Source organism: Xenopus laevis, chromosome 6L (genome assembly GCF_017654675.1).
Source record: "Xenopus laevis strain J_2021 chromosome 6L, Xenopus_laevis_v10.1, whole genome shotgun sequence".
In the NCBI taxonomy this organism is placed as follows: domain Eukaryota; kingdom Metazoa; phylum Chordata; class Amphibia; order Anura; family Pipidae; genus Xenopus; species Xenopus laevis.
In genome coordinates this window covers 41219871-41230974 of record NC_054381.1, presented here as the reverse complement: position 1 = coordinate 41230974, position 11104 = coordinate 41219871, and the positions used below count along the sequence as shown (strand labels likewise).

The 11104-nt window shown below is 39.9% G+C and overlaps 1 pseudogene; it reads right to left on the bottom strand.

Annotated features, from left to right (window-relative positions):
* Positions 1-735: 735 nt before the first annotated feature.
* On the bottom strand, positions 736-3940 carry LOC121394453 (annotated as a pseudogene).
* Between the last annotated feature and the right edge of the window lie 7164 nt (positions 3941-11104).

The window sequence follows — 11104 nt, the reverse complement described above, 5'->3', positions numbered from 1 at the left end:
AGTTTTGACTATTTATGACCATGAGTTTTTAAAGGGCCAGAGTATGATAAATCTAGAAATTTTAATTAAAAACAATGAATCGAGTTTGGAAAATTCACCATTCCAATTTGAGAGATTTGACCATAAAAAAATATATAATTATAATTTTCAATTCAACCCTTAATACATCTGCCCTAAGTGTTTCCCAAGTACAATTTCTGTACATGGAAGGCCAACACAACTGCCTCAGGAAATCTGTCGATCTATCACTTAGGGAGGGAAATAAATTTCTCTTTCACAACAACTTCTTCAATTCAAGTAGGTTTTTGTTTCCATAAAAACTGCAAACTTTTCCTATAAGGACTTAAATCATAGAAACTATACACAGAACTGAGGGTGATTTTCTTGTATGTTTTTGAGGTTTCAAATAATATCCTCAAACCCAGCAATAACCATTGGAATAATTGTAGTATGTTATGTTTTTTGTCAAGCGTCTGCATAAATAATCTTATTTACAGCAATGAATATACAGTCTTACTAACAAATAGTGCAAATAAATACATTCTTTGGGTCAAACCTCCAGCTCAAAACATAAATTTTTCGATGTTGCCAAAATATAATATTCTAGTATATTATTATATTATAGGTTTTTGTTTTTAATTTAGAGTACTAAGGTATATAATCTCTAGGACAATGCTTCCAAACTCACTTCTAGAAAACTTACTTTAAAGATAAGGGGAAAAATAAATCTATTATAAACTTAAAATGGCCGATATTCTCTGCGTTCTTATAGTGCCGCCGATAAAACAGTTGAGTATTGCATTATATGCTATAGCTGCTTACTTGGCAAACCAAAATAAAGCACAGATCTAGCCAGAAATGCCAATTTCGTAGCACGTAAGATGTACTCAGCCTGATGAAATAACCAGAATGGCACTCTCTTGCTATCTCTTATTTGCGGACGTATTCACACGTTTACTTGTAGTTAGTGGGACAGGATTTCCACCTGTGCTATTGGTGCTATTATTGGATGATCCGTTCACTACAAAGTAGTCCAATTTGGTTCTCTAGCTTTCCAAGCCGCTGTAGAATATCATCCAAAAGGACAGCAATTGTTCTCTTCAAGTCAGCTATGAAGAAAAAGAAGCGAAATAAGGCATTAGAAGAACAGACAAGTACGATATATATTATTCTTTACAATATTCAGTATTTTTTTTTTTCAAAACGCATCAGTTAATAGTGCTGCTCCAGCAGAATTCTGCACTGAAATCCGTTTCTCAAAAGAGCAAACAGATTTCAAAATTAAATATAAAAAATCTGACACCGGGCTAGACATATTGGCAGTTTCCCAGCTGCCCAGTCATGTGACTTGTGGTCTGATAAACTTCCAGTGACTTGTTACTGCTGTAATGCAAGTTGGAGTGATATTACCCCCCTCCCTTTCCCCCAGCAGCCGAACAAGAGAACATGGGGAAGGTAACCAGATAGCAGCTCCCTAACACAAGATAACACCTGCCTGGTAGATCTAAGAACAGCACTCAATAGTAAAATCCAGGTCCCACTGCGACATATTCAGTTACATTGAGTAGGTAAAATAACAGCCTGCCAGAAAGCAGTTCCATCCTAAAGTGACCAGGCTAAAAAACCTGAGATGGCTGCTTAAACAACGATATTACAACTAAAAAAAGAAAAAATACACTTGCTGGTTCAGTAATCAACTTTTATATTGTAGAGTTAATTATTTGAAGTGTACAATATTTGTATAATGCTTTATCAGTTGGGCAGGTCGTCTGCATACTTTACTTTAACCTGGCACTCAAGTTGTGTGTGAGGGTGAGTTTCTGCAAACACTTCACTGCATGCAAGCCAGACCGTAGTTAAGAGCGCAGATTAAATAAAAGATGTGTTCTAACAGCTTAGTTATGAGAACACTTTCTTTTAATCCTAAGAGGATAAAAACAGAAATAGCAAAGGCACTGTGGGCTCCAGCAAACATACTTTGGCTATGATGCAAGACTTATTTAAAGAAAGAACTAGTATCTAATCACATTTATATCCTTGTAAAGAAGCAATAGCCTCAGGGTACTAAGAATATGTTATACTAGGCCTCGAGCAAATAGTGAATATATTACAGTTGTAAAGTAGCCCTATAAATGTATGAAAAGGAAACAAGCCGTCAAAATCATCACTGCATAATGTTAAATAAGAAAATATACGCTGACCTACAGCAGTGGTACCCAAACTGCGTGGTTGGCACTCCTTGGAGGTCCCAGCTTGAAGGTCAGGTAAAATTCGGGTACGGTAGTATTCCTAGATACTGCCAGATACTTAGCTTGGCTGAATTTAGGGATGTAGGCTTGTGTGCTGATCTAGTCATTCTTGTTAACTATGGATGAATGGCTCACAGAATGTTTTCTTATATCTGTATTTTGTCATGGGAAAATAAATGGGAATGCACCAAATCCACTATTATAAGATTCAGTCGAATCCTGAACCCCTTGTGAAAGATTCTGCCGAATCCTGAATTGAATCCTAACCCTAATTTGCATATGTAAATTAGGGGGGAAAGAGAAACCACATGTGCAGTGAGTGGGTGAAGAATTTTTGAAAAGTCACAATTTTTTGGGTTCAGATTTGGTTTGGCCAGGCACTTGGATTCAGCCAAATTCTGCTGAAAAGGGCCAAATCTTGGCCGAATCCCAAACTGAAACCTGGATAAGAAGGGTCCAGACCAACTGTTGAACCGCAAAGGGGGGTTTACACCAAAACAGACTGAAAACCGAAGACTTAAAGGGCAAAATACCAATTTTTTTTTAGCATTTAGCGATTAGCGTTTAAACATAATTAAACAATAAAACAAAAAGTAAGTACCAGACAGTGAAAAGTAAAGTACTTTAGTTTCCACTTTCCTGGTTCTTTGGAGAAACTGTGGGATGAAGAGAGTTAAAAGACTAGTAACCAATTTTTTTTTTTTTTTTTTTAAAAAATTCATTAGTATGGAACGAAAAATGAAACCACATGGACAAATTAAATTGCTACAGGTAGGACTACACGAACGATTTTGGCACGATCCGACGCGCTGCGACAAAACTCGTGACAAAAATAAGGTAAGAGATAGAATTGTTGCATGGTGTCGCAACGCTGATACGAAGCGACACGACTGTTGGATCTCTTAATGACCTCTACCCTATCCAGTAGTTGTGTGACACATATAACAGCTGTGATTACACAGAGCTCATTATCTCTTAATTAAACAAACTCGCCTGATTACAGAGGCAACAATGGAAGGTAGAACGGGTAACACATCAATGACCTTTTGCGCGTTAAAATAGAAAATATGAATTATTTAACTAAATCCACCCATGTTTTTGTTTGCATAATGATACAAAATGTAATTAAAAGCATTTTGTCAATATACAATAATTGATTTTAAGGCTATTTGTAATTGCATTAGAAAGAAATATGTTTATCCTTTTCTCTTCTTTAGTTCTATCTCTTGAAACAATATAGCAGAGGTAAGTTCTCCTCCAGGTCTTATAACAGATACTACTTCCAAGAACCATTACGTTTGCAAACAGCTGGAAAAGAGATGAAATGTTTTCAATAAATATACAAGTATATTGGAACTTTGCTTAGATTTGCAGTTTCTAAACACTAACAATTTAATAACTATAATAATTACATCACTGTATACATGAGAAATACGAATAGGTTTGCTTTATAGCTTACCATATCCTGCCATGGAGCCTCCATTTCCACCATTCATTAGATCTTTGTTCTCCTCAGCCAAAGCTTTGACATATCTTCTGCTCAAGTCTAATATTTCATCTCTGAGCTCCTCGCTGCTCTGGTGTCTCGGATACTGGAACGTGTAGCGCAGCAACATCAGTCCCCAGACGAATCCAAAAGCAAGGAGTAAAATACTCAGTTTCTGTGAGACAGACTTTCTTGAAAACGTTAAAAATCATGATTTCAGCAGATGTCAGGAATCAGGTGTGTCCCCAGGATTCACAAAAAGCGGTGACAGTCAAATCTGTCTGTGCAGATCATCCTGGAAATGACTCTCGTGGTGCCTGATGCTTATCTGTAGATACCTAACAATAACAGGTAGGCAATGCATTAAAGTATAATATAGCATTATAGTGTATATTACATTAAAAGTGTTTCTCATACTGTCAGTGTGTAAAAAGCCTACGCATTCCATTGATTCCCGGTCGTGACAAAGTGCAAATCCACCTGTATTCAAACAACTTATCAGGTTCTCTGCAGGTAATATGATACCTCCCAACTGTCCTGCTTTTCATGGGAGAATTCTCAGTCCTATCTGTAAAGGGGTGGAACCTACCAGATATGAGAAAACATTTTGTCAGACTGGAAAATGATCTGGATACTATTAAAGGGGGAACCATTGAAAATGAAAATTTAATATAAGCTTCCTCATACTGATGTTTGATACTTTCTAAATACATTGCTTCTGAAATAATCAAGTTTATCTTCACTATTCCTCTCTCAGCATCTGTTTCTCTTCATTCTGTCTTCATGCAGCAGTTAGGTGTCAGATGAATGATCCAATATATCTTATAGGGGGCTCCCTTTCCTAGCAGATGAATTAGAGCTCACTCAAATAACGGATTGCAGTACAAACAAAATAACTGTCTTTTTGCACAAATTCTGCATGTAGCGAGCCCCCCCCCATTAAGATATATAAGATCATTCATCTGACACCCAACTCCTGCATGAAGACAGAATTTAGAGAAAGCTTATACTATCGCGGCTACTTATCTCCCTGTGTGTTTTGCAATCTTAGATTTTAATACTTCTGAATGGGCTTGCAATTTCTAATAAATTGGTCAAAAAAAGGTCTCTGTGCGTTTTGGGATGACAGGCGTTTCAAGTAGCATTGTGTATGAAGTAGCTGGCAATTTACATTGTTCTCAATGAGAAGACATAAAGATCGACTGAAACTTGTTGGACTTCCCCATCTCCCGACCTGCCACTAACCATTCCGATCACATAAAGTAGTAAAAGATCAGCCGACGTTCTGCCCCTGAAAGCAATCGTACGAAAGTTATGTCCGACAAAGCTGGTGACAGTCTCCCACTGAAAATCGTCCGATCGGCAATACATGCAGAGATATTATCGGCAGCCGAAAGAAATATTTTAACCTGTCCAATCACCAAACGACCGATCTCCGTGGTACCAAAAATGATGGGACTCTCCACACATGCTCCAACAATCGTACGAACCGAGGATTCGTACGTTCGGATCTTTGCATCTATGGCCAGCTTAAATGTTATGAGGGTACAGACAGATCCAAATGCTTTAGTTCTGATGCATATATAGTCCAACCTATGGTCTTTTAGTTGGTAGGTAAAAACTACAGCTTCTAAACACCCAACAGTCTTGTCCTAATGTTGCCATACAATACCTGATACTGCTCAATAATTCTATTGATACAGCGGAACGTTCTCATGCTGCATATTTATTAATACAAATAGCGGTTCTCAACAGAAATGTTGCAAATTCTCTTCTAAGGAAAGACACACGTGGAGATTCGGGGGGAGATTAGTTGCCCGGCAACATATCCCCTTTTATTCGGACGACTAATCTCCCTGAACTGCCTTCCCATCGTCTAGAATCTAAATCGCCGGCGGGATGGCACTCTGAGCGCTTCGTTTTCCGGAGTCACCTGAAGTTGTCTCACAAGGAAAACGAAGTCGCCCTAAACGAAATCTCTGCCCCAACTGTATGGGGCCTTGGACAAATTACCTTCCTGTACCCAGGCACCGAATGTTTACTCTACGTGCAGATACTTGTTCTGACTCATATGTTTAGTGCTGTATAAAAAAAATAATAGCCCTAATAAAATAATAATAATGGAGTAAAATTAAAATATGTATACCAGGCATGTCCAAAAGTCGATTGCGGCCCATTTTCAAATTTACACCGGCTCTCAGCCTCCATCATGAAATTAATAATAATGCGGTCAGCCAGCACAGTGCGATCAGGAATCGCGTAGCAGTAATATTTTGGCACATCAGTGAAATGATCTGCCACTTGGTCTATACTGCTGTCTGTGTGCTGAAGGTGTTAGCAATAGACACGTACTGGCACGTAGTGATGCGCCGCTCTTGCGGCTCTTCTAGGCAGATCATTTCACTAATGTGCACAAATATTACTGTTACGGCTACACGATCCCTTGTTTAAATGATGTTAATAGCTCAAAGAATGTCAGGCTGAATGATCTGGCCCCCACACATTTTCACCCAGTAACGTAACTAGAGGGGAGCGGACCCTGGCACGGGACGTGCAACCACTGTTTTCACCTCACTAAATCTGGCCCTCGTTGCGAAAAGTTTGGACACCCTGATGTATACCCACAAGCAAGACCGCCATCAGAAATCGCAGGGCCCCATACGACTAAATTTCCTGGGCCCCTGGGCTGCCCCCAACGCAAGCCCATCTACAGGTCCGACCTCCCCACCCCACAGTAAAAAAAATTATTGGTGGCTACGGTTCCCACATGTTAATAAAAAATAAAAAGATATTGGTGGTCAGGGCCCCCCATAAAAAAAAACATTTGTGGCCAGGGGCCCCCCCATTATAAAATATTGGTGGCTAGAACCCCACATGTGGGAAAAAAAATTGGTGCCCCCCCCCACATTATAAGAAAATTGGTGGCCAGGGTCCCTTAAACGTCCATGCCTTCCCAAAGTTAGCAGCTCTCAGAAAGATGGGGGCACAGCTAATCAAGTAAGTGTGGCGTGGCCGGGCCCCACTTACCCTCGGGGCCCCCTACAACTCTCCCCCATCCCCCCCTGATGGCGACCCTGCCCACAAGTCAGTGCCAGTCAAGTTCCTTAGAATGGCTACAAAGATGGCGAGCAGAATGGCTGAATCTGGAGGGGGGGCAACCTGTTTGTTGTGTTGCAGCCAGAAACAAAATGACTGCAGCTATCAGCAGATGTGAGAGGCTCTGTGACTGGGTAATGCCCAATAGTAGGGTTAGCGGATCCTCATAGGAAACATATCGTATTGGTCACAGTGGCTAGTTTAATAGCTAGCCAAGCTTGTCGCGTGATCACAGTATGTTCACTGAGCAGCACAGGAGACTGATAGATGTAATGGAGTGCATGTAGCCAGCCCTCGTTATTGATATGGTGTAGGTACCACTAGGCTCCGTCTCCAAGTACAAGAGCAACATGGTTTAGCTCCCAGTGGGTGGCTTACCCGGTCCCGCCAGTGCAGAGTCCGCTTCATCAGTTTGGGTGTTGCCCTCAGACAGCGCCGTCCTGACATCTCTGTGCGACACTTCCAAACCCCTCGTACATTATAGCAGCTCACTGACTACAGGCTGAACAATGAAAAGTGCACACAAGCGACGGCCGACATTCTGGGGTAAAAATAAGAGCTTATCAGCGATTGGGTCCGCTGAACTACTAGCTACAGTTACTTTGCAAGGGAAGCTTTGATTGGCCAACGCATGCCCACCCCCTACTCTCCACAGAGCGCGACTCTTCCTGCAGCCAACTGAGAGGGAGGGGGGAGTTTTATTTGCGCAGGGCAGCGATTCACTATGGGTAGCGGCTAGATAGGAACTAGTCGCTACCATTCCCTATGTCCCTTCCTATATTAGCTAATCAGGAAATCAAAAAGGGCAAGTTTGCAGTATGATGTAAACTACTTAAAACTAAATCTGTTATTTTTACGAACCCTCTCCAATTTACACAGCTCAGTCAAACCACTGTGGTTGCTAGGGCCACAGAGACCCTAGTAACCAGAAAACAGTTTAAATTCTAAACTGGAAAGGAATTTGACAAAAGCTGAAACTAATTCTAAAAAAACAAACAAATGGATAATTGTCTATTGTAATACAGAGTGCCAGGGGGTTTCGGGATAAAGGATCTTTCCGTAATTTTGATCTTATTACCTCAAGTTTAATAGAAAATCATGTAAACCCAATAGGCTGGTTTTGCTTCCAATAAAGATTAATTAAACCTTAGTTGGGATCACGTACAGGGTACTGTTTTATTATTACTGAGAAAAAGGAAAACATTTTTTAAAAATTGGATTATTTGGATAAAATGGAGTCTATGGGAGACGGCCTTTCCGGCTTTCTGGATAACGGGTTACTGGATAATGGATTCCATAACTGTATCACAAAATAAAAAAAATGTAATAGGACCACTGTAGAATGCAAATATCTCACTTTTTTAGAATAAGTTGATTTGAATCATGTGATTGTAGCTATAACATTTCTAACTGAAGGAGTTGGCTACAAACTTGGAAATGGAGTACACTAAGTGTATAATCAATTAAAAATGGATCCAATTTAAAAATTACATTTAATTAATTAAACCAATCTTTCAGACGTCATCTAGGTCCCATGAGAAAAAGAATGCTGAGAAACATATCTATTGCAAAAGGTAAAATCAACTTGCTGGTTTTTTTTCTCTTGAAGTTGTTTCGCTAGTCATCCAACTGGCTTTCTCAATTTTTGGGAATTTTTGTTATTCCACTGTTGAAAGGTTCATGTAGGAGATGCTCATATAATTCAGATCCAAATATAAACAACTGATGTTACAATAAGTAGTTCTTATTAATATTCTAATAATAATGAACTCATAAGTCAGTTGACTAGGGTCAGTATATGTAGCCCTAGGTTTAACTTCTACTCATCTGCCCATCCTGCTACATTGCTATGCCTCATCATTGCTTGATATCAAATTTACATAAGTTTATACAAGAGTAACTTAAGTTTTTCCATAAATTATGCAAATTTGTGGATATTTAGGGGGCCCAATAACTAGTTATTCCGCTGCTGAAAACTTTGTGTAGGAGATAACTCTCAGTTCATTAAACAGATCCCAATATGCAATTTATGTAACTTTCTTTACACGGTGGGACCCCCCTTACAATCAAGATTTTACCAGGTCTGGGACAATATACACACCTTTCCGCCTCTGAAGGTGACCCAGTCTTATAAAAAGGAAGTATATTGTTATCACTAAACCAGTTTTTGGTAGTGTAGATGACAGATTGATCTGTGCCACCCAGGTCCGGATTAGGCCCGGGCCTAGGGCGGCAAAAAATAGGGTCGGCATTCCGCCCAGCCGCATTATGGGGACGTGTGCGTTTTTTCGCCGGCGCGCTGGGAAGGGGAGGTGTAGGCGGGCGCTAGGACCGCATGGCCGTCTGGTCGGCCCCTTAAGAAATACGGTTAGATAAGTGGTTGTTAAAATCTTGGACCTGCTCGAAAGGCACCCAGCTCATTGCAGCCACAGGTGTTTTATATAGTGGTTGCTCACATTTATAATGGCTGCCAAGGGCTTGTTAACACATTGCAGCATGGAGGATCACTGGCTAGACTGGTGAGTCCTACACAAATACATTTTACCAGTACTGTTACCGATACTGGCCAGTAAATATGAAATAGCCAGCTCAACTATGTCCCTGCTATGTGACATCATCAACCCACTCCCAAGTGATGTCAGCACCCACCGAAAGGCCAGTATGATGCCACAAAAAAAAGGTGTCAACCCTAGTGTGAGAATAAGTTAGGAAACATATTCTTTCATTTAAATTGGCAAACTTGAACTAACTAAAATTGTTTAAACATGATCCTAAAAATAGTTCTTGTAAAATCGAGAAAATGAAAGTGATTACAATCGATCACCTAATAAATATCCAGAATGTGAGCACTTCCTGCTTGCTCCCGTCAGGAATTGATAACTCCTGGTGGCCATATGTATGCACTTGTTTTTTTAAGTAAAGCTGGCCACACATTTAATTATCTATTTGTTGTGGTGAGGTCAACAAACGGCATGTAATACACAAAGCCAAATTGGCCTTGGACCGAACAATCAGATCATTCTGTAAGCATATGTGGACCTATGGGCGAGGACTATACCAACTCTCTGATGAGAAACTCGTCTGATGTTATGTAAACCTGCACAGCCTATTTTAGACCAGATGTCAGAAGGCAATCGTGTGCACACCATACACAGGCAACAAGACTGATGCTTTTTTAATAGATGTTTGCAAACAATACTAGCTCTTACATTATATTTTTATTTTTAAAGCAAGGCCCTTATACGCAGGCCAAAATGCTACTGACTCAATCTGGAAGGGCAGTCTTATATCAGCCAATGTATGGCCACTATTGCTCAGGACATAATGCACTTAATCCACTATTTTGGGATTTGGCAGAATCACAGATCTTTCATAAAAGATCATCCGGATCTTTTATGAAAGAAGGTAACCAGATAGTAGCTCCCTAACACAAGATAAAAGCTCCCTGGTAGATCTAAGAACAGCACTCAATAGTAAAATCCAGGTCCCACTGCAACACATTCAGTTACATTGAGTAGGAGGAAGTTTTTGCTCTTTCTGAAAGCACATGACCAGGCAAATTGACCTGAGATGTCTGCCTACAGTCCACACCATATTACAACTAAAGAAATACACTTGCTGGTTCAGAAATTAAATTTTACATGGTAGAGTGAATTATTTGCAGTGTAAGCAGTGTTATTTAGAAATAAAATCTACACCATAAAAATCATGACAGATTCCCTTTGAGGGTTTCTATTTGGTTCGGCCAGACACACTTGGATTTGTCCAAATCCTCTGAAATTTGGCCTAATCCCGAGCTGAATCCAGGGTTCAGTGCATCCCTAATAAAAATATTTAATAAATAGCAAATATATGTAGCATATGCAGATAGACTTAAATGTAAGAATAGGTAACACTCTGAAAATCCTTCCCCCTCAAATTTTATTACAGGCTGGTTTTACTTAATCTGCAATACAATACTAAACAAAGAATTCCCTATCTGTTTATTTATAACCTTTCTCTCAACCCCTAATGTTTCTTTATTTATCCACTCACAGCTCTTGCACTTCCCGCCCTTCAGCCAGCTTATTTATCTACATGTTCCCCAATTCTCCTTCCAGACTCTCCTTTGTATATGTGTAATGGAACCGCCTAGCAACAAGCACTGTGCTACAATTGCTATAGCTCACTGCATGCATTTCTATTCAGCGACCCCCCCCCACACACACACTTTCATAAGTAAATGCAGAATGGCCCCAAACTTTGGCTCAACTAAACAGCCCCTTTTTTCTCT